This window comes from Cricetulus griseus, chromosome 2 (assembly GCF_003668045.3).
Source record: "Cricetulus griseus strain 17A/GY chromosome 2, alternate assembly CriGri-PICRH-1.0, whole genome shotgun sequence".
Lineage (NCBI taxonomy): Eukaryota > Metazoa > Chordata > Mammalia > Rodentia > Cricetidae > Cricetulus > Cricetulus griseus.
In genome coordinates, this window is record NC_048595.1 from 247,447,394 (window position 1) to 247,471,719 (window position 24,326).

General features: G+C 40.0%; 1 protein-coding gene across 7 annotated transcripts in view; it reads left to right on the top strand.

Annotated features, from left to right (window-relative positions):
* Positions 1-1,188: 1,188 nt before the first annotated feature.
* Positions 1,189-24,326, top strand: part of Themis (thymocyte selection associated) — a 205,060-nt gene continuing 181,922 nt past the window's right edge. Inside the window, exons 1-5 of one of the 7 annotated variants that reach the window (XR_003482809.2) lie at positions 1,304-3,790; positions 8,072-8,236; positions 12,025-12,188; positions 17,772-17,876; positions 19,038-19,427. The gene's annotated coding sequence lies outside the window, so the exon portion shown is untranslated. Of the gene's footprint in view, positions 1,245-1,303; positions 3,926-8,071; positions 8,237-11,229; positions 11,336-12,024; positions 12,189-17,771; positions 17,877-19,037; positions 19,428-24,326 lie in introns of those variants that run through there. The other 6 variants (XR_003482810.2, XM_027402857.2, XM_027402858.2 and 3 more) reach the window with 6 other exon arrangements.

Below are 24,326 nucleotides of genomic sequence, written 5' to 3' on the forward strand. Positions count from 1 at the left end.
CACACACACACACACACACACACACACGCACGCACGCACGCACGCACGCACGCACGCACGCACGCACGCACGCACGCACGCACGCACGCACGCACATATGCACACATTTTTAAGTATTATAGCTAAAATGAGAAGTCTACTAGATAAAACAAATACCCAGCTAAATGTGACTTTCCGATAAATAATACATACTTTTTGTTTTCAATTTCTACTTACTAAAATGGACAGCCCAATAAAGTATTAGTTCAAGTTTAAGCTAACTTTTATTATCTGTGAAGAAGCAATGACATAATAGACTGAGAAAGAGATTCAGAATTAACCAGATGTAGAATAAAACCTGACAGAAATGATGACTTGTTTATCTACATTCCCTAGATTTAGTTGATGTTTTTAGTATTTTTTTTATAACACTGGCTAAAGATCTCCTCAAAACCTCAAGTTATAGAGAGTTCTTGTTGTTCCATCTCCTTAGGAGGCTTGGACAACATAGTGAGATACTGATACTGTCTAAAGAACAAACACAATCCAGGTCTTTTCTGCTATTTGTTTCTGGGATGTCTTGTTTTATTTTTCTACATGTTCTTCATACATTTGTCTAGTTATTCTGTCTATTATTATGTGACAATCTACCCCAAACTCTCTCTCTCTCTCTCTCTCTCTCTCTCTCTCTCTCTCTCCTCCCTCCCTCCCTCCCTCTCTCTCTCTCTCTCTCTCTCTCTCTCTCTCTCTCTCTCTCTCTCTCTGTGTGTGTGTGTGTGTGTGTGTGTTGTGTGTGTGTGTGTGTGTGTGTTGTGTGTGTGTGTGTGTGTGTGTGTGTGTCTTCTGAGTATTGGCACACTTGCACCTGGTGGTGTTTTCTTTGCTAGGGTTGCTGTTTGTTGTATGAATCTAAAAATGTCCACCTGAAGCTTGTTAAAGGCTTGCTTGCCCAGGGATAGGCTTTTCAGCAGAGACTGGATCACAATGTCTGTAACTCCACTGGTAGGTGATGGGGCAAGTCCTTCTGTGTATGTTTATCTTATTGGTTGTTGAATAAAGTACTGTTGACTAATGAAGAAGCAAGTTAGGTGGGACTAGGAGTCAAGGAGGATTCTGGGAAATGTAGTAAAGATAAGTCTTGTGATCCATGACATAGCAGGAAGACTCAGAATATAAGCAGGAAATCTCTGTTTTGTTCTTCCTCTTCCTCCTGCTCTCTGCCCTGGAGCCGCCATGTGATCCTGGGAAGAGGATACTAACGGAAGGTGTCCTCAATAAGATAAGTCTTATAAAGTATATAGATTTATGATAATTAAGACTGAGCTAGCACATAAGAAATCCTAGTCAATTGGCCAGCTGCATTGTAAACTAATATAAGACTCTGTATGTTATTCTGGCCACCCAAGTGGCGGCAGGGCTCGGGTGGATGGAGTAAAGACTTATTGTTACAGATAGGCTCTAGCATTAATAGGGCAGTAACTCCACTGATGAATTCATAGCAGGATGGACTGTTTAGGAAGTGGGCTTGTTGGATGGACTGGGGTGTGTGTACCTTTGAAGGCTCTATCTTGTCTCCAGAGCTTCCTCCCCCCAAGATATCTCTTTCTCTTCTTTCTAGCTACCATTAGGTGAACAACTTTCTTCTACCATCTGCTCTGATGTTTATGCCCTTGCACAGGCCTAAAAGCAAGGAAGCAAGTGGATCATAGCCTGAAACTTGGGAAGCACAGTCAAAAGAAACCATTCTCCTTTAAGTTGAATTCCTTAAAGTTATCATATTTAATAATACTGGGGAAAACTGGTTAAACAGTCATTTATGTGTTAGAGATAGGCGGCCAATGACTGAGAATGACTGGGAAGCATCTTCACCCGTAGGTATGTCACAGGGTCTATCTGGTCACCCTCTTCTTATGGCCTGTGCAAGTGACTACTTTGGGTTTCCTGTGTGTTAAACTCAGAGTCCTTAACTTCCCTGTACTGTACTGACTTCCTTCTCCAAGAACAATCACTTAAAGAAAATAGAAACTCTTGCTTTTTTAAATCGTGGTTACAAAAACTAGATAGTAATTCAGATTTTTCTAATAGTTCATAGAGATTTCACCTGAATTCACAAGAGATAGACCCTCAAATCTTAGTGCAAAGTGTGTTCATTTATCAACCACTGTGACTGTTATTTCCTGGTAGTTATTGGTTATGAAGATGGATATATATATATATATATATATATATATATATATATATATATGGAGGCTTCAACATACTGATTAAGAAGAAATCAAAGATTAAAAGCTGAAAATAAAAATATCTATTGGGAATATCACTTTTATAAAATTTAAACATCTAGGGCTATGTTTCATAGTCTAGATATTTGATGTTAAATACAATAATATGTGAGAAAAATACTTATTTTCCAGTTGTAAAAGTAGACATGAAGAGCCCTTCTTTTTCACTGTGCTGCATTGAAATTCCGCTCTACTGGAGTTGCTCTACACAATGGCTCCCAGTTTTGACTTTGGGTTAGATCATTCTTTTCTCTCTTTTTTCACTCAAGTATTTTTCCGCCCTTCCACAGAGTTTATATTTGGAAAGGTAACATATTTAGAATGATTTCTCTCCTATTCTCCTACCTGAGAGATTTCAAATACTATAGAGGGTTTGTAAATGTATTTAGTCTATGTGAATGTGATTCTCCACCTATTTCCAGGACTTTGGAGCAGAAAAGCAATTCTGTGGCATTGTCCTTCACCTGCCATGAGTACAATACTTTTTTCACTCCAAATATCTTCTTCTTTACTTTTGTCTCAAATCCTCACTTATTCCTGTCTCAGAGAAAATGCTTCTTAAAAGCATGCAAATTGTTTAGTTTTCCATTGTTTCCTAGAGAGAAATGAAGGGAAATATGGGATATGAACAAGGGCATAATGAGAGTGTAAAAACCACCAGGACTTGAAATGTTAAAATCCACAAAATATGCAAAATGCCTTGAGGCTGTAGAATATCACTGTCTCACAGAAGGCAGGAAATTACTAAGAGAAATTTAAATGATGTGCTGGAGAATGTCAACTGCATTTGGAATAGAGCTCTGGATTTTTATAGGAATTGAATACACATTTCAGTCATTAAAATGAAATGCTCTGAAATTGTTTCAGATTGAACTTTACATAGGCCGAGGAAGAAATTGCAATTAAATGTATCATGCCAAGTTGTTAATTTATAAAATGAGACATGGGGATTTCTGACGAGGAAGAAAAGTGCAAAATCTCTGTCTAGAAGCCCTTTCATTTCTAGAGTATTCACAACATTGGAGCACAATTATCTCCCTATATCCACTCCATTAAATCCCCTGGAAAAAGACATGGGCTGGACCTTCAGACTCAGAGAGGGAGAGCTGTGGCTTCAAACAGATACATGCTATTTGTGCTCGAGTTTGAAACTCTCAGCTTCCCACTTCCTGCTGCTTGCTACCATGCTTCTCCAACACAATGGACTCCTATCCCTCTGGAACCATTGCACCACTGGAGCTCCTGAATCTGTTGTTTCATAAACATGTGTGGCTCAAAGGTTATGTTTGCGCTCTCTCTCTCTCTCTCTCTCTCTCTCTCTCTCTCTCTCTCTCTCTCTCTGTGTGTGTGTGTGTGTGTTGGTTTTAGTTCTGGTTCAGGATCTTACACAGTCACAACCAGACAGTGGGAGCAGCCAAGAACTGACGGTTACTCCTTTGATATGATCTCCATTCTCTTTCTTTTTAGGTTGCTGTGGGCTTCCTCACCACATGTTGGCTCAGAGAAGGACTTCTCAACTTGCTGTTCAGGTATCAAAGATAAGCATTTAAAAGATTAAGAATGAAGACTGGTTGCCTGTAGTACTGAATGTCACAATTTGCCAAGTCTGACATCTACTACATTTGAAGGGTTCCAAGTGCATGGTAATCCCACAGAGATCCAAGGTGAAGGTCATTCTGCTTTACCTCTTGAAGGAGGAAGGAAAGGGCATAATGGTCAAGTTGATTTTGCATATATTAATTAGCTTAGAAAGCCTGTGCTTTTGGCATATAAAGATAAGAGAATGGCTCTATTGAAAAGATGAAGCTGGGTCCTCTGGGAAGAGAGCCGTTGTGCCACCGAGGAATAAAAGCTACAGATAATTACTACTCTGGCAAATATGTCTAATGTAAAATTTGACATAATCAATGCATACTTGAGCTTCATGAAACCAAAATATTCAAACATTATGTCTCTCAAACCAAGGCAGTTTATATTATGTTTGGGCAAAACCAGGTGCTGGAATCCCTGAACTATGGTAAGTGTTAAAGAAACCATTGTCTCCAAAGAGGAGATACGCTAAGAAAGAAGGACGCTATGAGGCTGGTGACACACCAGTGGTGCAGGAATAGAAGGTGTTTTTGCATGGATCAGGGATTGGTGAGAAAATCTGTTGTCAGCAACAATGATAACATAGTGAATCAAGGCCAACCTTATGCATAAAACACAGATTGGACTCATCACAGCCTATTTTCACAGTGATACGTGCAAGAGACCCTCAAGACTCTTTGCTTTTATATCAGATCGAGTTTCTTGGTGATTTCGGGGTTCAGAATTTGGGTATAGCAAGGTCTTTCTTAGCACAAAGAGTGATCATCCCAATGCAAAGAAAACAGTTTTATTCCTGCATAGACAACATATCTCTAATAAAGTTACAGGTGATGCAGTGACCAGCGGGGGGAAGAATACACTTTTTTAAAAAAACAAAAGAATTCTAATTCTATAGAATCCATTACACCAGTTACTTAAGAATAAATGCTCCAGTCTTTAAAAACTGGAGAAGATTGGCGTTGAATTTACCTTCTGGTTTAATATATTCTGAGCAACTGTGTTCACTAGCATGCACTTATATCACATTCCTGAGGCTGAGTAACTCCAACATTAGAGCAGATAAGCTGAGTGACACTCCCGGTTTCATTCTAGTGTTATTATAACTCTTTGCTGTCAGGAGAGCCAGGTTGTTTGCCTTCCTTTCTGTAAGAAATTGTCAGCTGATAGGCAAAACTTGAAGAATAATTAAAGACATAGGGTACACATACTCCCTTGGGACAATCAATCTTTTGCAAATGCATTTAAGTTAATTCACTATCCTTCCCTTTAATAGTGCTTATCTGGGTGTAAACAATTATTTAAAATTTTGTTATGCCATCCAATGATGCCTCTTTAAAAATAAATTATAGTATTAAAGTAACAGAGGGGAATGACATGTAAGAAAGAAAGAAAGAAAAAAATCCCAGGAACATTCCCTATGTGTCTCCCCTCATCTCATGTACACTTAAAGTATGCCAACTAAATCCCAAAACACTTCCTGTTACCTGAGACTTCAGTAAAGTGTCTCCATAAATGTTTAATTCATGCTTATCTCTTATTCAGTGTATCAAAAGGAGAGAGATTTGTTTTTGGCAGGAGTTTGTTTTTCGTAAATGCCCAGGTGAACTCAGCAGGTGCTTTGGCATTTAAGTAAACTAGGGGAGGAGGCGTTGACCATACTGGCCATTCTTTTGGGAAAACCAGACTTTGACACTTGGATTAGGGCACTAATGAATGTCAGTCCATCTGTTCATGTCACCTCTACCTCCACAAGAACACTGGATTGTTATTTTTATGATATTATTATCATACTTGAATATCGTCAAGAACATGGTGTTGTGTTTAGAGTTGGAGATGGAACAGAAGAGCTGTTTGGAAAATGATATGGGAATTAGAATTCCATGATATTTCCCTGGTCTGGGGACACTGTGAATATCATTTGGGTACCTTATCTCCTTAAGCTCTTATAGCTACACCCAGGGAGAGATACATGGCCCACATGATAATTTTCTCAAAATATGAGAAAGCTGAGATTCAGAAAATATGCATTTATGGTTTGGGGTCTATCTAGTGATGGGCAGAGCTTGGATTACATGACTTCAAGATGAATGATTCCAGTTGTATTACTGTGTTTGGGCAGGAGCAGACAAAGTGGGAAAATGATAAAAAGATGGACTTCATGTAAATATTCATCTACCTCATTTAACACTGATTCATTGAGTGTAGTTTGCCATTTGGTAGAATATAGAAGGAGTTATATTTGCACAGCTGATTATAGTCACTTTAAAGCAGAGAGTAAAATAAAGTGGAAATTTCTCTATAGTCAAAAGATTTGGATTTAAATTTACTTCCTTTAATAAGAAGTTCAGTGAACACGGACAATCTATGATAAAACAAATAGAAGGCCAACTTTTAGCGGACTTTCAATTGTGGCTCTATTTTTCCCTGATCCCCACCTGTATGCTTGCTGTTGTTGTTGTTTTGAGACAGTGTCTCTTTATGAAACCCCAGCTGCTCTGGAACTCACTATGTAGATCAGGCTGTCCTTGAACTCATAGAGATGAGCATGCTTTTGTCTCTGTTTTAGTCGATGCTCTGTTCCTGTGAAGGGACACTAGGCAACTCTTCCAAAAGAAAACAGTTAGCTGGGGCTTGCTTAAAGTTCACAGGTTTAGTCTATAGTCATCATGGTAGGAAGCCTACCCTGTGGCTAAAGACAAAGTGCCATCCACACTGGGGTTGTGGCATATCTAAGAAGGTAACTAAAGAAGCATAGTAGTGGTGGTTTGTATGCAGATCTGTGTTATAGGTTGGTCTCCTAGATGCTGTCAAAAGTTGTGGATCTTTACAGGTGAGTGCTAGGTTACTGTAACCATGGCTTCCAAGGAGATTATGGGCCTCAGCTCATCCTCATTTTCCTTCCTTCCCAGATTATGAGTTGGAATATTTTCTCTGCTATGCCTTTGTCCACCATGGTTATCTGTCTCCCCCATCAAAGGGCCATGGCAATGGCTCCACCCACTCTTATCGTAGAACCTCCAGGAAATGACCCCTTTTTTCTTCTAACTTAAGTGTAACAGACACTCTGTAGTAATGGAAGCTGATGAATGTGCATGACTTCCAAAGTTAGCTTAATCATGCATGTTTCTTAAAATTCACAATAAACCTTGTAACGGGAACTTAAGTAATGACTTTTTCAGTGTTGAGTCAGATATAAGCTGGTTCATACTAATGTAAGTAAAAGAGACGTATTTATTTGAAACCTTTTATTATAATCACAAGATTCATTTAAATGTTTTACCATCAGGCTTTTAGAAAAAAGATATCAGAAAAAAGTTCATCTTTTGTTCTTCAAAACCCATTGAAGATACCCCTGTACTTCAGGGTGCCCACTCTGAGCCCCAGATTAGGTGCAGACCATACCCAAACACCCAAACACCAATTTCTAAGCACAAACAAATTCTGCTGGTAATTTTCTGGCTAAGAGTCTATGGTTGGTCCATATTGTTTCAGGTGATGTCCCTTTTCAACTATGGTCTGGAAAGTGATCAAAAAGCATATATTGTGATCTAGAAACACTCATCTCCTGATTATTCCAAGAGAAAAAGAGTTATAAGAAATTGGATTGGGCAGACAGATATAGTACCTGTATAGTCCTCCCAAGGAACTGCAACAGGAAGTCACTTGTGACTGCTGATTTGGGGTTTGTGTGAAAGACAAGGTGGGATGTTACTGCCTGCTTCCTAACTTGCGCTGGTCAGTCAGTTCTATAAACTGTATCCTTAGCTTTGGAATGGATCATTTGTGTCCAAGAAATTTTTAACTGATGTAAAGTTTGGTACCCAAACCACCTACTACCTGGAATCCAACTCACACTATTACCAGAGCATTGACCCTATTCCCTTTACTTGGATCTGAGGACCACAGACTTGGAGCTTACATGTTCTGTAGTTTGTGAACTTTGTGGTTTATCTTTTAGATTAAGCAATACAGCAGTTTGTGCTGAAGACTTTGTTTTCTCTGGAAAGCAAACTCTTTTAGATGTTTTGTTTGCTTACTTCTATCCATTTCTATTTCCTAGGCTTTGTAGACTAAATTTCAGCATGAGTGGTTCTGTAGAATGAAAGTCTTAATTTTCATCTTGGCCTTGGAGCTAGCTAGCTTCTTATCCACAGACTTGAGTTTAGATGTTCTGACCTGTCCATCAACTTAATGGTTTCTTTCTTGTGCTGTGACTGAAGGCCATCTGAAACAATCACCTGGCAATGCATCACTTGAAGTCATTGGCTGCAAGCAACAGAAACTGACTGTAGCTTAAGCAAAAATAAGAAAGCATTATGCTTGGACATTGAAGAGTTGACTCAAATGTGGAAGAATGGATTTAGAATGTAACTCCACAGCAACAGGTAACTCACTGTCTTGTCTGAGCATTGCAAGACACTAAATGAATGCTCACCATCCAGCCTCTCTTTTTCATTCTATGTTCATCATTAGTTTTCTGGGGAGAGGATATGTTTCTAACCTTGGTCATGTGATTCCCTCTTCAGACAGAGAGAAGGATTCTGTGTTACCCATCTGAATGGAGACTTCTTAGGCACCAATAATCATGTTCTCTTTTGCCATAGGCAACATCTTCCTGCCATGAGGACAAGAATTTCAGACAGTATGGGAATTGGTCAGGGAATGTGATGAATAGTGGATAAATGTATAATATATGTTCAGTTGTAATAAATTACCTCTATTGACAAAAATTGTGATGACTTTACAGTAAAAGTAATTGTCTATCCAGTCTTCATCACTGTCCTTGTCCTCATACATATTTCCATCAGTCACAAATTAGGGATTATGCTCTTTAAATCTTGGGGTAAAGTTTGCCCATTTTTCTTCTATACATGCTCTTTCTTCTATACATGCTCTTTCTTCTATACATGCTCTTTCCTTCTGAAAGATTGGCATAAAGAGCAGTGCAGTGTCACAGTGTCAATGTCACAATGTCTCATTCTTCCCCCATCCTCACACTGCCCCCAGACCACCGTACTTTCATGGGCCTACACCTGTTTCCCAGTGGTAGGCTTGAAAGTTTGACTTGTGGCAGAGGCTGTGCATCTTTCTAATGATTGAACCTGGCACTTCAGCTCTTTCAACTGTCCCTGCTAACTTCTAGACTTTGAAGACAGTGGTTTGAGGGCATGAATTTTGGTTCACGTTCAGTGATATGGTCTTCAGACCAACAACAAAATAATAAAATGGTATCACAAGGTCATCTTCATTTTATTTTCAATTTTTTTTAATCTGTAAAGGGCAGTTGTATTATACCCCCATGCAATACCTCAACAAAATCTTGAAAAGGGTACAAAGTGAAATATCAATGTGGAGTCAGGTAAAGAAACAAGGATGTTTATTTAGGAGTGCCCTATTTACTCGGAACAGCCTAGCCAGCTGGCAGAGAACGAGGTAGAACAAGCCGAAGAAGAAAGGGAAGAAGGGGCTCCCACATGCATGCCCCTCAGTCTTAAACCTCTCTCATATCACTCTGACCACGCCCTAGAGGGCATGGCCAGGCACACCTGTAACAGCCCTGAGCAGGTGTGTTTAGGGTGTTCCCTATAAGGGTAAGATATGGTTCTTCCAAAGCAAGCTTCCTAATGATAGGGCTAAGATCCACTGCAATGAGCCACTGTAGTGAATTTCAAGAGATGGGCGATGAATATTATGTAAGCTAGAGTCTGAAAATGTTTATTAACAACCAGTATCTCCTCAGATACACCCTTAACATACAAAATAATAAATATACACTTATAGAATATTATACCTGAAATTTTATCTTTCTTTACTATTCTGTTTCAACACAATAGACCTTTAAAAATCATATGCAGCTTCTCTAGCTCAAAAGCAAAGACTGTAGAAAATTGGGAACAGAGCAAGGGGTGGTGTTTGGTGCATTTAGAAGTTCCTTTCTTCTTTTGGTTAGCTAAAATGATACACTGCATGAGGGAGTCATCACAGAAAGCTTACAAAGTGACAAGAGAAGGGATCTCAGTTTTCTTGGTGCCTTTACAAACATATCTTTGGGTAGCCCTGTAAATCTTGGTCTCTCCCATTCTTCCTTGCCTGGACTTGCAAGGGTTGGAAAGCAATACATTCTCCAGGGTCAGTATGGAAGCACAAAGGCCATTAACAATCAGTACTGGTACATAGAACATAGGCTTGGCCTGGGAGGTATAAGCTATGAAATCTTACAGCACAGAAAAACACTAATCTTCCACTTATGGTCAAAATTGACTTCAAATGAAGATTAAATACTGCCTAGGATTTAAAACTAGAATTTACATTCTTATTTCCTCTGAGAACTCTCTCCATGAGACAGAACTCCCAGTGTTGGCCTGTGTCCACTCCTGGTCATAATTTACTCTGTCATCTTGAGTGGAAAACATGGACAGTAGAAGCGGAGCCCAGCCTGGCTCAGTTTCAGAAGATTCCACTAAATAAAACAAAATATGTGGATACTGTTCAGTTCTTTAAAAATAATTCTTAGCCTAGTATTATGAGACATGGAACATATGCCATTGAATTGGACACAGATCCTTCCCAATATGGAGGACATGTTCCAGAAATAGAGGAGAAAATGTGCAAAATTCACATAAGAAAACGTGTTTGAACCATGAGAATTCTGAGAGGGAATTGGATATCTTGAAGAGTAGGAAAGCCTTCGAAGAGGTAAAAGATTAGTAATTCCTTGTTTACTTCATTTTCTTGAGACCTGGTCTCACTACATAGTCCTGGCTATATCAGAAGTTGCTATGTAGAGCAGGCCAGCCTCCAGCTGATAGTAATCTTCCTGCCTCTGAGTCCCAAGTTCTAGAATTGCAGATGCATGCTTTAGCAAAGAGCACTGTCTTTTCCCTAAAGAAACACATTTTTATTTATTACATCACAACTTGGAATATACATGTACTGTGCTTAGATTGTATCCCTCTGCTCTGTTATCTTCTTCCTATTGAGTCTCAGTCTCCTTCTTATCCCAAATGAATCCTCTTCTTACTTCCATGTTGTCACTATTTCATGAGTGTGCCCACTGCATTCAAGAAGAATTGTTTGCAAGAGGATGAGTAGGGAGCTTATGTAAAGGTACCTTACTTATGGTTATATCTCTGAGGAAGAATATGATGCCCCTTGCCTCTTCCATCATCAACCGTCTAGCAAGAGGTGTGGCCCCATGAGCTTCTCCTTCCATCCTTGATGGAATGACAGTGGGCCCAATCCTGGGCAGGTGTTAAGCAGGATGCCAGGGCTGCTCTGTGTTAATGGGTAGGAAGACTATGTCATAGACAAAGAACAGCATTTCGTGAAGTTCTTTCTCATCCTCTGACTCTTACACTTTTTCTGTTCCCCCTTGCAGAATATGCCTTGAGCCTTGGAGGGGGTGATAATCATTCTGATAAATGAATATGGGAGACATCTTATCCTCCACACAGTGTTGGCTTCCCCTTCCATGGGGAATCATGGTATACTCTCTTCTTTATACATGTGTTTTATGTCCAGTGTCTACTGTGGCCACTTCACCTTTTCTGTCCTGCGCTATTTTTTCCAGACACAACCAGCTCTGTTGTGTCTGGAAAATGCCATTTCTATGGAGTTGACACAACCTCTAGCTCTCATAATCTTTCTATCTTCACTCCCAAGCAGATCCCTGAGTTAAGAATGTTCTTTGTAGGTCTGAGTGTTCCACATATTCATATGTTAATGAGTAGTTGAATATTTTGTCTCAGCAGAACTTGATTACTAACTTAGAATTTATTTTTATAATTACTAACTTAGAGGGTCTCATGGACCATGAGTTGACTTCAAATTTGCAATGTAGAAAACGATGACCTTGAACCTCCTGCCTCTACCTTCCAAGTTGTGATTACAGGCACCATACCTAGATTCATTTATAATTTAAAACTCATGCATCCCTTCTGTATTATAGAAAAGTTAATTAAGAATGTCACAGCTGAGTAATTCAGAACATGTAAATGGGATGATGCCTAAAGCAGTGGTTCTCAACCTTCCTAATGCTGCCACGTTTTGGTACAGTTCCTCATGTTGTGGTGACCCCCAATCATAAAATTGTCTTTGCTTCTACTTCATAACTATAATTTTGCTACTGTTATGAATTGTAATGTCAATATCTGATATGCAACTCCACCCACAGGGTTAGAACTAGTGTCCGAAAGGTACCTCAAGATGGAATTAACACTTAAAACAACAACAACAACAATAACAACAACAAAAACAACAACAACAACCCCTATGTGAGAAGTATAAACTCTGGCTGGGCAGTGTTGGCACACATCTTTAATTCCAACAGAGACACAGGTAAGAAGATCTCTATGAGTTTAAGGCCAGCCTGGTCTACAGAGCAAGTTCCAGGAGAGGCTCCAAAACAATACAGAGAAACCCTGTCTCAACCCCCTCACCACCAAAAAAAGTATAAACCCTGTTGGAGCTTAAGAGAAAAGAAGTGTGTTTTTATATTAGTTTAGAAAATGAATGAAAATTTAATAGGCAAAACAAAAGGAAATCTAAGAAATATTTGTTCCTTTGTTTATAAAATACTTTATAACACAGGTGATTATATGCTGCTTAACCCTTCTGAATGTGGGAATATATTTGAACAAATAAGAGTTGGTGGTGTATGGGTGGGAATCAGGCTTTCCACAGCTGGGGAAAGGTATCAAACAAGCAAGTCAGTAATTTAGAGTGAAAATGAAGTATTGTATTAAAGCTGAAGTTATCTGAATGGAATTATGTTTAGATTATAATACAGATACATATGAGTATGTATAGAAATATTTATAAATATGTGTATATATAATGGTCAAAACTGAAACAATCTGGGCTATAAAAATCAGAGATAATATTGAATCTATCATAAAATATAAAATAAAATATCCGTGAATCTATGGCAATGTAAACACATGATTGAATAAACAAATCATAGAGGAGATGACACAAATCTCCCATGCTGGAAATCTGCAAATTATTTATGTATCCTTTGGAAAGGGGTGGGGAACCATGAGTGGGAGCAGACAACTGCTTTCCACTGAGATGGTGTGTGTGTATGGTGGGGGGTGGGGTGGAGTAGCATGGCTGTGGAGAAATCTGCAAATTACTACCAGCCCCAGTGAGTGAGTCCATTTTTCACTACTGTTAAAAACAACAACAAAATAGAGGAACCTGGAGCCTTAACCTGACTCAGTGGTTATGAGAACTGGCTGCTCTTGTAGGGATCTGGGGTTCAATTCCCAGCACCCACATGGTGACTCACGACTGTCTATAACTCCAGTTCAAGGAGATTCATCACTGTCTTCTGGCTTCAGTGGGCACCAGGCATACAAGTGTTCAACAATACACATGCAAGCAAAACACCTATATTTTATATAACACATAAAATCTGAAAATAGAATGTCTGAGGGCCTGGGGAGATGGCTCAGTAGGTAAAGCACTTTTCATTTGTGTGTGAGGATTTGAGTTGGAATCCTTAGAATCCAAATAACCCAGGCACAGCAGTCAGTCTGGAATTCCAGTGTGTCCTAGAGACATTTGACATTAGAAATAGAGAACACATGGAAGCTCCCAGGCCAGGTAGGTGCACACAGTGGCTAACAACAAAGAGACTGACATCTGAGGTTGTGCTCTGACCTCCACACCTGGGCTGTGGCATGAAGTTTCTCCACCACCAAATGTACACATGCACATCTATGCACTCGTGTGCTGGAGCATGTGCTCATGCACACACACACACACACACACACACACACACACACACACACACACACACACACACACACACTGAAGGCTAGGTAAGTTCTAAAAAAAAAGAGGTTTTGTTACCTCATAAGTTATAGAGAGCCAAAAGTGTGTTGCCAGCTTCCGCTCAGCTCTGGTGAAGTTTTCTTTCCAGATGGTGTCATAAAGGTTGGGACATGCACATCAAAAAATGCAAATACTACGACATGAGAAGCCAGAGAGCTGGGACATTCCACTCTTGCTCTTTTCAAAATGATTCTCTCTCACACATACAAAGATACCACATAAACAGCTTCACCAAACTCTTCTTGAGAGCAGCTTCCCTAGATTTTCTTTGCGGTATCACATTACAAAGATTCCAGGCCTTTCTTACCAGCACCCAGGGAACCAAGCTGCTAGTACCTGGAACCTTGGAGGCCACACTCAAGCATCATCCATCCCAAAGCAGTGAGATCACTGAAGTTAACACCACCTTGATAACCCAACTTGAAGACATGAGCCCTTGGTATAAGGAGGGGTAGAGAACTTCCCCTCCCAGGTCTTCCTTCCTAAAGCTGTAAGCCCAGTCTAACTAGAAGAGTATCAGTGGGTAGGGTTTTGCAGAATTCCAAACTAGTCTTCCTTAAGCTTCCAAAGCCATCAAATACAAAGCCTGACTGAAGGCCAGGTGGCCTAGGGAGGCATAATGACCAACCTTAGCTAGGACCTTGAGTGGGACCTTAAAAACAAAGATCGCAGAAAAAAAAAAAAAGATGAAAATCCAGGAAATCCTTTAAGCTGTAATAATATCTCAGTGTTGGATGCCTTTTAATTTGTAATAATATCTCCTGTGTTGGGTTTCAGTTGTGGCACATGCATCTTGGTAATGCCATTAAACAGGAAGCAAGCGTGGTGGGCTGTGCTGTTTGCTTATCGATGAAACTACAAAGTATTAAAAATAGATATTTAAATATATTTTAAAATGATGGCCACTCTCTATACAATTTATTTCACCTGCAAAGCTCTCCAGTTCCTTTGCTTGAGGCATGGAGTTTAGGATTCCCCCAGATACCTTGCTTTAGCCCATCCAGTTTTATTTTGCAAATGATGTTGTAAGAAATAGATACACATTAAATTACCTTTGAATCTGTGCCATCAAAAAAACAAATGTTCTTGTAATGAGCCTATGACTGTTTACCTCAAGAATAGTCTTGACTGACAACACACTGTGAAAGATAACTTCCCAATTCCTGGGATAGAATAAATAGATCTAAAACAATGAGCTCACACAGCGATGTGACTTGCCACCGAGCTTTCAGAGTTTAATTGGAAAACATAGTCACCATGAAGGTAATTGGAACTATGACTATAAATCTTTCTGAGAAATCATCATCTATAACAGGATTTTACTTCATTTATTCCCAGCTATTTCATATATATCAAAAAAAGAAAAGGGGAAAGGAAATTGGATACACTAGAAAGTAATGAAATTTGAAGCCATTCCTTTTGCTATTAAGTAGATCTGTAATCATCACTGCCCTACTCTTTCAATCCCTTTCTTTCAGATTTTTACTCAGGAGATACTTTCTCAATAGGTTGATTAAAAAAAAAAAACAAAAACAAAAACAAAAATGTGGTTCTGCCCCAGGTTTCCTCTCACAGGATCTCCCTTCTCCATTTTGAAGTAAACTGTAGTCAAATGTTGAATCTTGTACCTTGTGCATTAAATGGAGACCCATCTGAGACAAATGGTTTCTTCTATGTATTGCTTGTCTTCCAGTGGGAAGGGGGCAGACAGGAAAGGAGAGAGACAGAGATTGAGATTATGTGTGAGTAAGTTGTCATTTTATAAGGTTTTTGGTTTATTTGGTTTTGCTTTATTTTAGAGACAGGGCCTCTTGGGTAGCCAAAACTGATCTCAAACTTGTGATCATCCTGGTTCTGCCTCTTCTGTGCTGAATGACAACTAAGTACCACATTTCCAGATTTGCACTTAAAATGTTATGCACATGTCTGTCTCTTTTTCTATTATCAACCTGAAGATGATTGATAACATACTTATTTATCACAATTGATTGTTTCAAATATTGTAGGTTCCTTGGAACATTACATCCTAACTCTGACAGTATGAAGTTAAAAAAAGAGAGAGATTGTCAGTAGTTAGTGGATTCAGATGTACACGTTATGGTTTATTCAGTAGGTCTAGCACTTCAAATAATCGACTTTATTGAAATTCATGATTCAAATTTGTCAAAGAAAATAATTTATTCTTAACTTAAGTTTAAGTATTTTGTTTTAAATATATTTTATACTTTATATGTGGTTTTAATGTTAGGTTTGAAATTGAAATGGAGATATCTGACTTTAAAGAATTAGCAACTGGCTAGGGTTTAATTTCTAATAAAAAATGACTGAAATGTTTGGAACTACTCTTTTTTTTTATTAGTTCTAGTTAGGGAACAAGCTTGTTTCAAGTCCCTTCTCCCTCTCCCTCCCCTCACCCCCAAACTTCCTCCCCCACCCCCAGCCCACCCCCACCCCATCCACCCACCACTCCCCAGGCAGGGTAGGGCCCTCAACGGGGGCTCTGCAAAGTCCACCAAATCTTCCTGTGCTGGTCCTGGGCCCTTCCCCATGTGTCCAGGGCCAGAGTGTAACCCTTCATATGGGATGGGCTCTCAAAGTCCCTTCTTGCACCAGGGAAAAATACTAATCCACAACCAGAGGCTCCCTGGAGAGCAGAGGCCTCCTTATTGACATCCATGTTCAGGGTTCTGGATCAGTCTTGTACGGGCCTCCTGGACAGCATCTGGGGTCGATGTGCTCTCCCTTGTTGAGGTCAACTATTCCTGCGGGTTTCTCCACCCTGGTACAGACCCCTTCATTCTTCATTCCTCCCTCTCTTCAACTAAATTCCCAATTTCGGCTCAGTGTATATCTGTGGATGTCTGTCTCTGTTTCCATCAGCCACTGGATGAGGGCTCTAGGGTGGCATAAAGAGAAGTCATCAATCTCATTTTAGGGGAAGGGCTTTTAGGTTATCCTCTCCACCGTTGCCTGGATTGTCAGATCGTGTCATCCTTGTAGGTCTCTGGAGATCTCCCTGGTTCCAGATCCCTTCTCGGGCCTATAGTGGCTCCCTCTGATATGGTATCTCTCATCCTGCTCTCTTTCCTCTATTCTTCCCCCAACTCAATGTTTCTGCCCCTCCATTTCCTCTCCTCTTCTCCTCTTCTCTTGCTCTTATTGTAGCAGCTCCTTTCCCCCCCACCCTCATGCCCCCAATTAGTTCGGGAGTTCATGCCACTTCCATTCCTGGGGACCATTTATCCCTTAGAGTCCTTCATGTTTCCTAGTTTCTTTGGTGAAGAGCATTATATACTGGTAATCCTTTGCTCTATGTCTTAAATTCATATATGAGTGAGTACATACCATGTTTATCTTTTTGTGACTGGGTTACCTCACTCAGGATGGTTTCCTCTAGTTCCATCCATTTGCCTGTGAATTTCAAGATTCCATTGCTTTTTTTCTGAGTAGTACTCCATTGTATAGATGTGCCACATTTTCTCAATCCATTCTTCAGTAGAGGGGCATCTAGGTTGCTTCCAGGTTCTGGCTATTACAAACAATGCTGCTATGAACATGGTTGAACAAATGTCCTTGTTGTAAGTACATGCCCTATTTGGGTATATACCCAAGAGAGGAATGGCTGGATCTTGAGGTAGACTGATTCCCATTTTTCTGAGTAACCGCCATACTGTTTTCCAGAGTGGTCTTACAAGTTCGCACTCCCACCAGCAATGGAGGAGTGTTCCTTTTTCTCCACATCCTCTCCAGCATAGATTGTCATTGGTATTTTTTATTTTAGCCATTCTGACAGGCGTGAGATGGTACCTCAGAGTTGTTTTGAGTTGTATTTCTCTGATGGCCAATGATTTTGAACACTTTGTTAAGTGTCTTTCAGCCATTTCAGATTCCTCTGTTGAGAATTCTCTATTTAGTTCTGCACCCCACTTTTTAATTTCATTGTTTGGTGTTTTGGTGGCTAGCTTCTTGAGCTCCTTATATATTTTGGAAATCAGTCCTCTGTCAGATGTGGGATCGGTGAAGATCTTTTCCCATTCTGTGGGTGGTCGTTTTATCCTACTGACTGTTTCCTTTGCCTTGCAGAAGCTTCTCAGTTTCAGGAGGTCCCATTTATTAATTGCAGACCTCAGTGTGGAACTATTCTTAATAAGGTTTATGAAAGACTCGATCCTCTGAGGCTCTCAGATGGTAAGTCAGGAATGACATCCTTGATTTTTCTTTCAGATATAATACGTACCAAATGTGGGAAAAGACCAATGAGCTGTTAAAGTGGGACTGTCCCTTCTACAGCAGTGTTTCAGGGAAGTTTTAAAAGATGCTGTTTAAAATCTGAGGTTCTTACAGAACCTCCATATCAGAAAGGGATATTTAAAAATCTTTACATAGTAAAAGGGTTGGACTTTGACCAATCCTAATGGTTTGGTCATCATAATGGAAGAGTTGAGTCCTATCAGGGAAATATCAGGGAAGGACTTCTGTCATAATGTTCATTTGTGTCCTTGTCACACCATCGCCTGCAAGCTCCATGCAGCCTCACTCATTAGAGAAAGGTGGCTGGCACGGTGAGCCGGCTTATCTATCTACCTGCAAGTTCTTGAGTCAGATCTTTGTGTGTTCCCATGAAGTAACCAGCTCATGTCTGTAGTGAACTTTGTGTAGTTGACTGATTCTTCCCCCATGCGACTGCTCTACTACAGCAATTCTCAACATGTGGCTTGTGAACCCTTTGGGGGTCAAATGACCCTCTCACAGGGGTCACCTAAGGCCATCGGAAAGCACAGGTTTTACATTATGATTCATAATGGTAGCAAAATTACAGTCATGAAGTAGCAATGAAAATAATTTTATGGTTGGGCTCACCACAACCTGAGGAACTGTATTAAAGGTCTCAGCATAAGGAAGGTTGAGAACCAACGATCTATTGAAATGTAACCCCTTAAAGGCCTTGTTCATTTTCTCGGTGCTTGGTGCAGCCACATAGGAGGAAGAACAGTTTTTGAGAAGGATTTAATTTTATTTCTGGATTATGAAAACAGTCCATATTTACCCATATTTGAATATACAGACAGTTGGGGACAGATTAATATGATGATGAAGATATTGCAAGTCGGGGGGCCATTCATGACATTGGGATCACTCATAGTAGGTACTATTTTGCCTGCCAAATATTGGTTCCTTTTGTTTGGGAAAGAGCTTACTGTTTCCCTTGAGAGCTTTCACATGCCAGAACTTTCTGATAGATGGAACCATGTGACAAATTCCTGTCCATTACAGTCTCGAGATCACATGGCATGTTAAAAGCAGAACCTAGGAACTGACTCGGGAAATAAACAAGGTCCTCTTTCTCAGGTCCAGCGCTTTGCTGATACATGAATGTGTGATCCTACTTGAATCAGAGCCTATTCTGGGTCTGTCCTGGTATAACCAAGAGAAGGTTGTTTCTCTCATTATAGTGAGGACTGCCTTGAGTGCCAAGATTCATGACAACTGCAAGATCTCTGAGAAGCAACTCATGAAGAAAGAGTAGAGTTTGATGCCTTGGTGATGTTGAATACTTTTGTGTAACACTAGCACTGTTTGTCACCTTTCAGAGACTTGAGCTAGTGAGTACCACACTTTTAAGCCCAAATCAAGGAGAACTGCTGTTTTCAAGGAGGGGACTAATATTTACTTCTTTAGAAATAAACAATGAGAAGAAAATAAAACGAAATAAAGAATGTGAGACACTAATAAACATGATCTCAGGTTTCTTCTTTACTCAGAGGAATATGACATCATATTTAGGTACATAGACTGGCTTCTAGCCTCTGTTTGTGAAGTGTGCTTCTTGTGAAATAATTAATAATAAAATATTTATGCAGGTCTGCTAACTTTATAGGAAAGCAGCTGCAGAAACTTTAGCATTGGAATGTGCAACTGTATTTTTTTTGGCTTGCTTTAAACTTCTCATTCTTTCTTTCTAACAATATTGGCCATATTCTTTAAAAAGAATAAATAAATGAAAACCTAGCCAATGGGGTAAAGGTTAACAATTGAACTGTCACTTATACTGAAAGGGAAAAACAGTTTTCTCCAGTAGAGTGACACTGGGTATATCAATCACTCCAGGACAGGAATAGTTGACCAACATACGGATTCCACAGATTTTTTTCCCTTTGCTTTTATTTATTTACAGTTTGGTGTTTTGCTGCTGATGTTTTTTGTTTGTTTGTTTGTTTCTTTAATTTGGGATGTAGTTTTATTTTCTTTGTTTTTTGAAGTGTTTGTTATATTGGGTTCTTGTTTTTTTGAGAAAGAACTTAGAGTTGGGTGGGTAGGGATGGGGAGAGGATCTGGAAGGACTTGTGGGAAGGGAAGAATATGATCAAAATACATTTAATTTGAAAAATAATAAAATACATAGAAAATAAAGAAAACTACAACAATTGCCCAAGGAAAAACAAAACCCTCTCCAGACCATAAATATTGGCTAACCCCTACTTCCACCCAGTAGTCCTCTTAGTGTAGATCCCATCTGCTATTAAGCCCAATGTTGATTCTTAATTATAATTATTATATTTTCAACTCTGTCATTTTATTTGATACTTTTTCCTGTGGAAATTCTTCATGTCTTCTATTTTCAAACATGTACATAAAGGTTATTTTTATTATTTTTATGTTTTATTATTGCTTTTTAGTGTGTGTGTTGCTTGCAGGTATGGCTGTGCACCACATACATGGTGGCACTCACAGAGGCAAAAAAGGGTATGGGATGCCCTTGAAGTGGAGTTACCTATAGTTGTGAGCTCCCATGTGGGTTCTGGGAACTGAATTTAGGTTATCCAGATGGGCAGCCAGTGCTCTAGCCTCTGAGATACTTCTTCAGTCCCTCCTATTTAATTTAGTATATTTTTATTTGTGACAAGATATTGCTGAGTTTCCCAGCCTGTGATTCCTGAGCTAATGTGGTTCTCCATCTTAGCCTTCAAGGCATTGGAAGCTGTAGGTAATAGGCATGCCCCTGTCATGTCCCACAAGGTTCAATTCAGTACTAAGTAGTCTAGCAGTTGAGTTACCTCATAAGTTTGTTCCCATGTTCTCCCTGTCACTCATATATGCTATGGTTTAATTTTATGGTATCCACATTATGTTTTAAATTATGTATTTAATTTCTAGAAGTGATTTTAACATTATATATACATGTACATTTCTACAAGTAATTGACAGGTCTTTCTCAATGGGCCCATTCAGTTTTGTGTGGGACAGCCTTCAGAGTCTGTAGCTGCCATTGCTGGCATTTGTAGATGTTCCTTCCTCTTTCAGGCCTGGGCTGCTCTGAGGCATCCTTGGATGTATTGTTTGGCCTCTTTCTACTTCATACAGTCTCATACTGCTTCATACAGTCAACACTGATGCCTTTGAGTAGGCAAAAATCCCAAAGATAAAAGTGGGGCAAAACAGAATATTTCCCTAAGATGTCCTGGATGTTTCATTTGTCCAAAATTTGGTGTCTCTAGCTGCCAGATGCTGCTGGAAACTTGACACAGTTTCTCCTTCTCAGTTGCAAGGCTTTGCCATGCTTCTCAGCCTCTTTATTGGTACCAAATACTAATCTACAAATGCCTGGAAGGAGACAAAAGCACAACAGCAACAGCGAGTTCTCTTGGCATCCCCTCCTTCTAGACTCAGCTCCCAGCCTCATCTCTCTGGCAGCCTGTCTACTCCTTATAATTGCTTTTAAAGAAATTTGGGTTTTCCAAAGAATTTGGTAGAAGAGTTGATCAGATACCATCTCAGGGTCTGAAGCACAAGTCTCCAAACACTTTTATTCTGCACACTGATTGACCTGTGCAACTTGGACACAATTAAGGCTGTCAATTTTTTAAATTGAGTGAATGCTTTATAATTTTTGTTAAAATCCTGTTTAGATTTATGGAAATATTTCAAAGGTTCATTGACAAGTTTATTAGTCTTTTCCTTTAAAACTCCAATTAATGCTTGAGAGAAGTTCTTATAAACCCTCAGTTACACCTTCTTACCCTTGACTTTGGTTTCTTTACATTTAAATTTAAGTTTAAAATTTATTTTAGTTTTCTTTCATGGAGTGTTTCAGAATCCTGTTTCCCCACAATTATTTAATAATCATCTGAAAACTATTTCTTTCTTTCTTACTGGCTTGAAAAATCTACTTTCTGCAGAATGGAAATTGTGACATATAGTCTGTTTGTTTCTGAACTTTCATTAGTCTGATGTGATTAACCCTGCCATGTCTGTTTTCATGACTGAACTTCAGTAATTCATTTCACTATAAATCCGTTCAATTAATTTCCCTCTTTTCCTTATTTCATCTTGGCTGGTCACATTAGGATGTCTTTGAGATGATAGAAGTAGTGACAACTTGGACTAAGGTGGCAGCAATGGCAATACAGGACAAGGTCAGAGGAATGGCCTTCAGGGCTGTCACCTGTAGAGCTTGAGGGATTTTTGAGGCTGTCAGAAACGTCTCTTCACACGTGACTTTAAGCCTTCTAGTGTGGCACTCTTAAAAATGGTGGAATCATTAACTCCATGATTGAGAATCCAGGAAAAAAAAAAAAACAGAGGGAGGATCTCTGTGTGAAAAGCAGAGGGGCAGAATGATTAAGTATAAACATCAGATGATATAGTGGAATCTTCTAGCTTTGGCTAAAAGGACAGACTCTGTAGTTGGAAGTTAAAGACAACAAGTGAAACCCAGCATTGATCACATGCCAAATAAAATTTACTGTGGCACCAACTCTAATAAATGTGTGATTTTCAAGAGGCACCCATTTCTGTGTTTTAAAGTCATATGAAATGTGCCACTAGGCTACATAGTGTTTGCAGTCAAGTGAGAGGCCCAAGTTTAGGTGAGAAAGGCACAGAAGACAGGTTTATCAAGCTTGGAAAATTCAGGAGACAAGATGTTTCAAGTGACTAGGCAGACATTACTGGCAGAGAACATTTGATGCAATTTGCTATTAACCCTGGTTTTGCATAGAACCAAGGTTAGCAAATTGCTACAAGGGCCGAACATGACTATGAAGAGGATAAAGTCTTTGGTAGTCACAATAAGGTAGTGAGCACATAATTAGGCCTGTGAGGAGGGTAAGCAACTTCAGCATATTTCAAGTCTACTGACTTCATGTAATCTTCATTTACCTAAAAAATATACACTCACTTCAAATTGTATGTGTAACCTCTAAAATACTGTTTGAATTAAGTACAAAGAATAGAAAGCATAAAAAAAACACACAGGCTGACTCTATTGACAGGTGAGGCATCCCCGAGAATGTGAGCATGGGAGATCAGGCTCCACCCCTCATCAGCCCTAAGGTGGCATGAGCAAGAGAGAAATGCCCCCCCACCCCCTGCACTTACAACCTGTGGCAGGTGGGATTGCTGGGCATGAAAACCTGTGAGCTGGCGTTGGGAAGGGAGAGATGCCTCCCTTGCCTCTCACTTCCTGCTTTAGGCAGGAGAGTGGGTCTCTGAGCCATGAGAGTGGATGAGCTGGTCTGTTGCGTCCACCCTTGACCAGCAAAAACGACGCGACACCGAGAAATCTTCTTCACACAGTTTAATCGGGAACCTTGATTTACAGTGAATGGCTGCCCTGGGTAGAGGAAGACGGGGCCTGATACAGTCTACATCTACCAATCACCTAACCCTACATGGTGCACCAGGATAGGTTGTCTCCATGCAGAATTAAGAGGATACATGGCCTTTACCAAATTAGGAGTTGTTTACCACAGAGAGCACTCGCCGTAGGGCTGGCGGAAGGCGGAAACTGGCGCCATCTTTTGGGCGCGGTACTTTGCAGCTCCCAACACTGGTCCTGCCTCTCACTGGCTGCAGCACTTGGGAGAGCAGGCCCTACATCTCACCTGGGCATCACAGTAAAGCTGACCCTGTCGCCATAGGGTCCCAGTGAGGTGAACTGGCCCTGAGATAATGAAGATGAGAAATTTGGTCCCACCCTTCATCTGCTATATGGTGTCATGGGTGAGGGAGAGAAGCCAACTCTCACTGCTTGTGTCAGGTAGGAGAGCTGTCCCTGAGGTCATAAGAGCAAGAGAACTAGTGTAACGATAAAGTGTGCAGTGGCAGGTTCACCACTTCCTCTGGGAACCTCAGGGTGTGGGGTGATCCCACTCACTGACACCATTTTGTAATGATAAGTCTTTACTCCATCCACCTGAGCCCTGCCACCATGTGGGTGCCCAGAATAACACACAGAGTCTTATATTATTTACAGTGCTGCTGGCCAATTGACTAGGATTTCTTATATGCTAGCTCAGTCTTTATCATAAATCTATATATTTTATAAGACTTATCATATCGAGGATGCCTTCAGCTGGTGTCCTCTTCCTGGGATCACATGGCGGCTCCAGAGCAGAGAGCAGGAGGAAGAGGAAGAGCAAGAGTAAGAGGACAATTTCCTTCTTGTCCCTGCTTATATTCTGAGTCTGCCTGCTATGTCACTTCCTGCCTGGATCTCTTACTACATTTCCCAGAATCCTCCTTGACTCCTAGTCCCACCTATCTTGCTTTACTATTGGCCAACAGTATTTTATTTATCAACCAATAAGACAAACATATACACAGAAGGACCTCCCCCATCAAGCTGGCCCTGCCTCT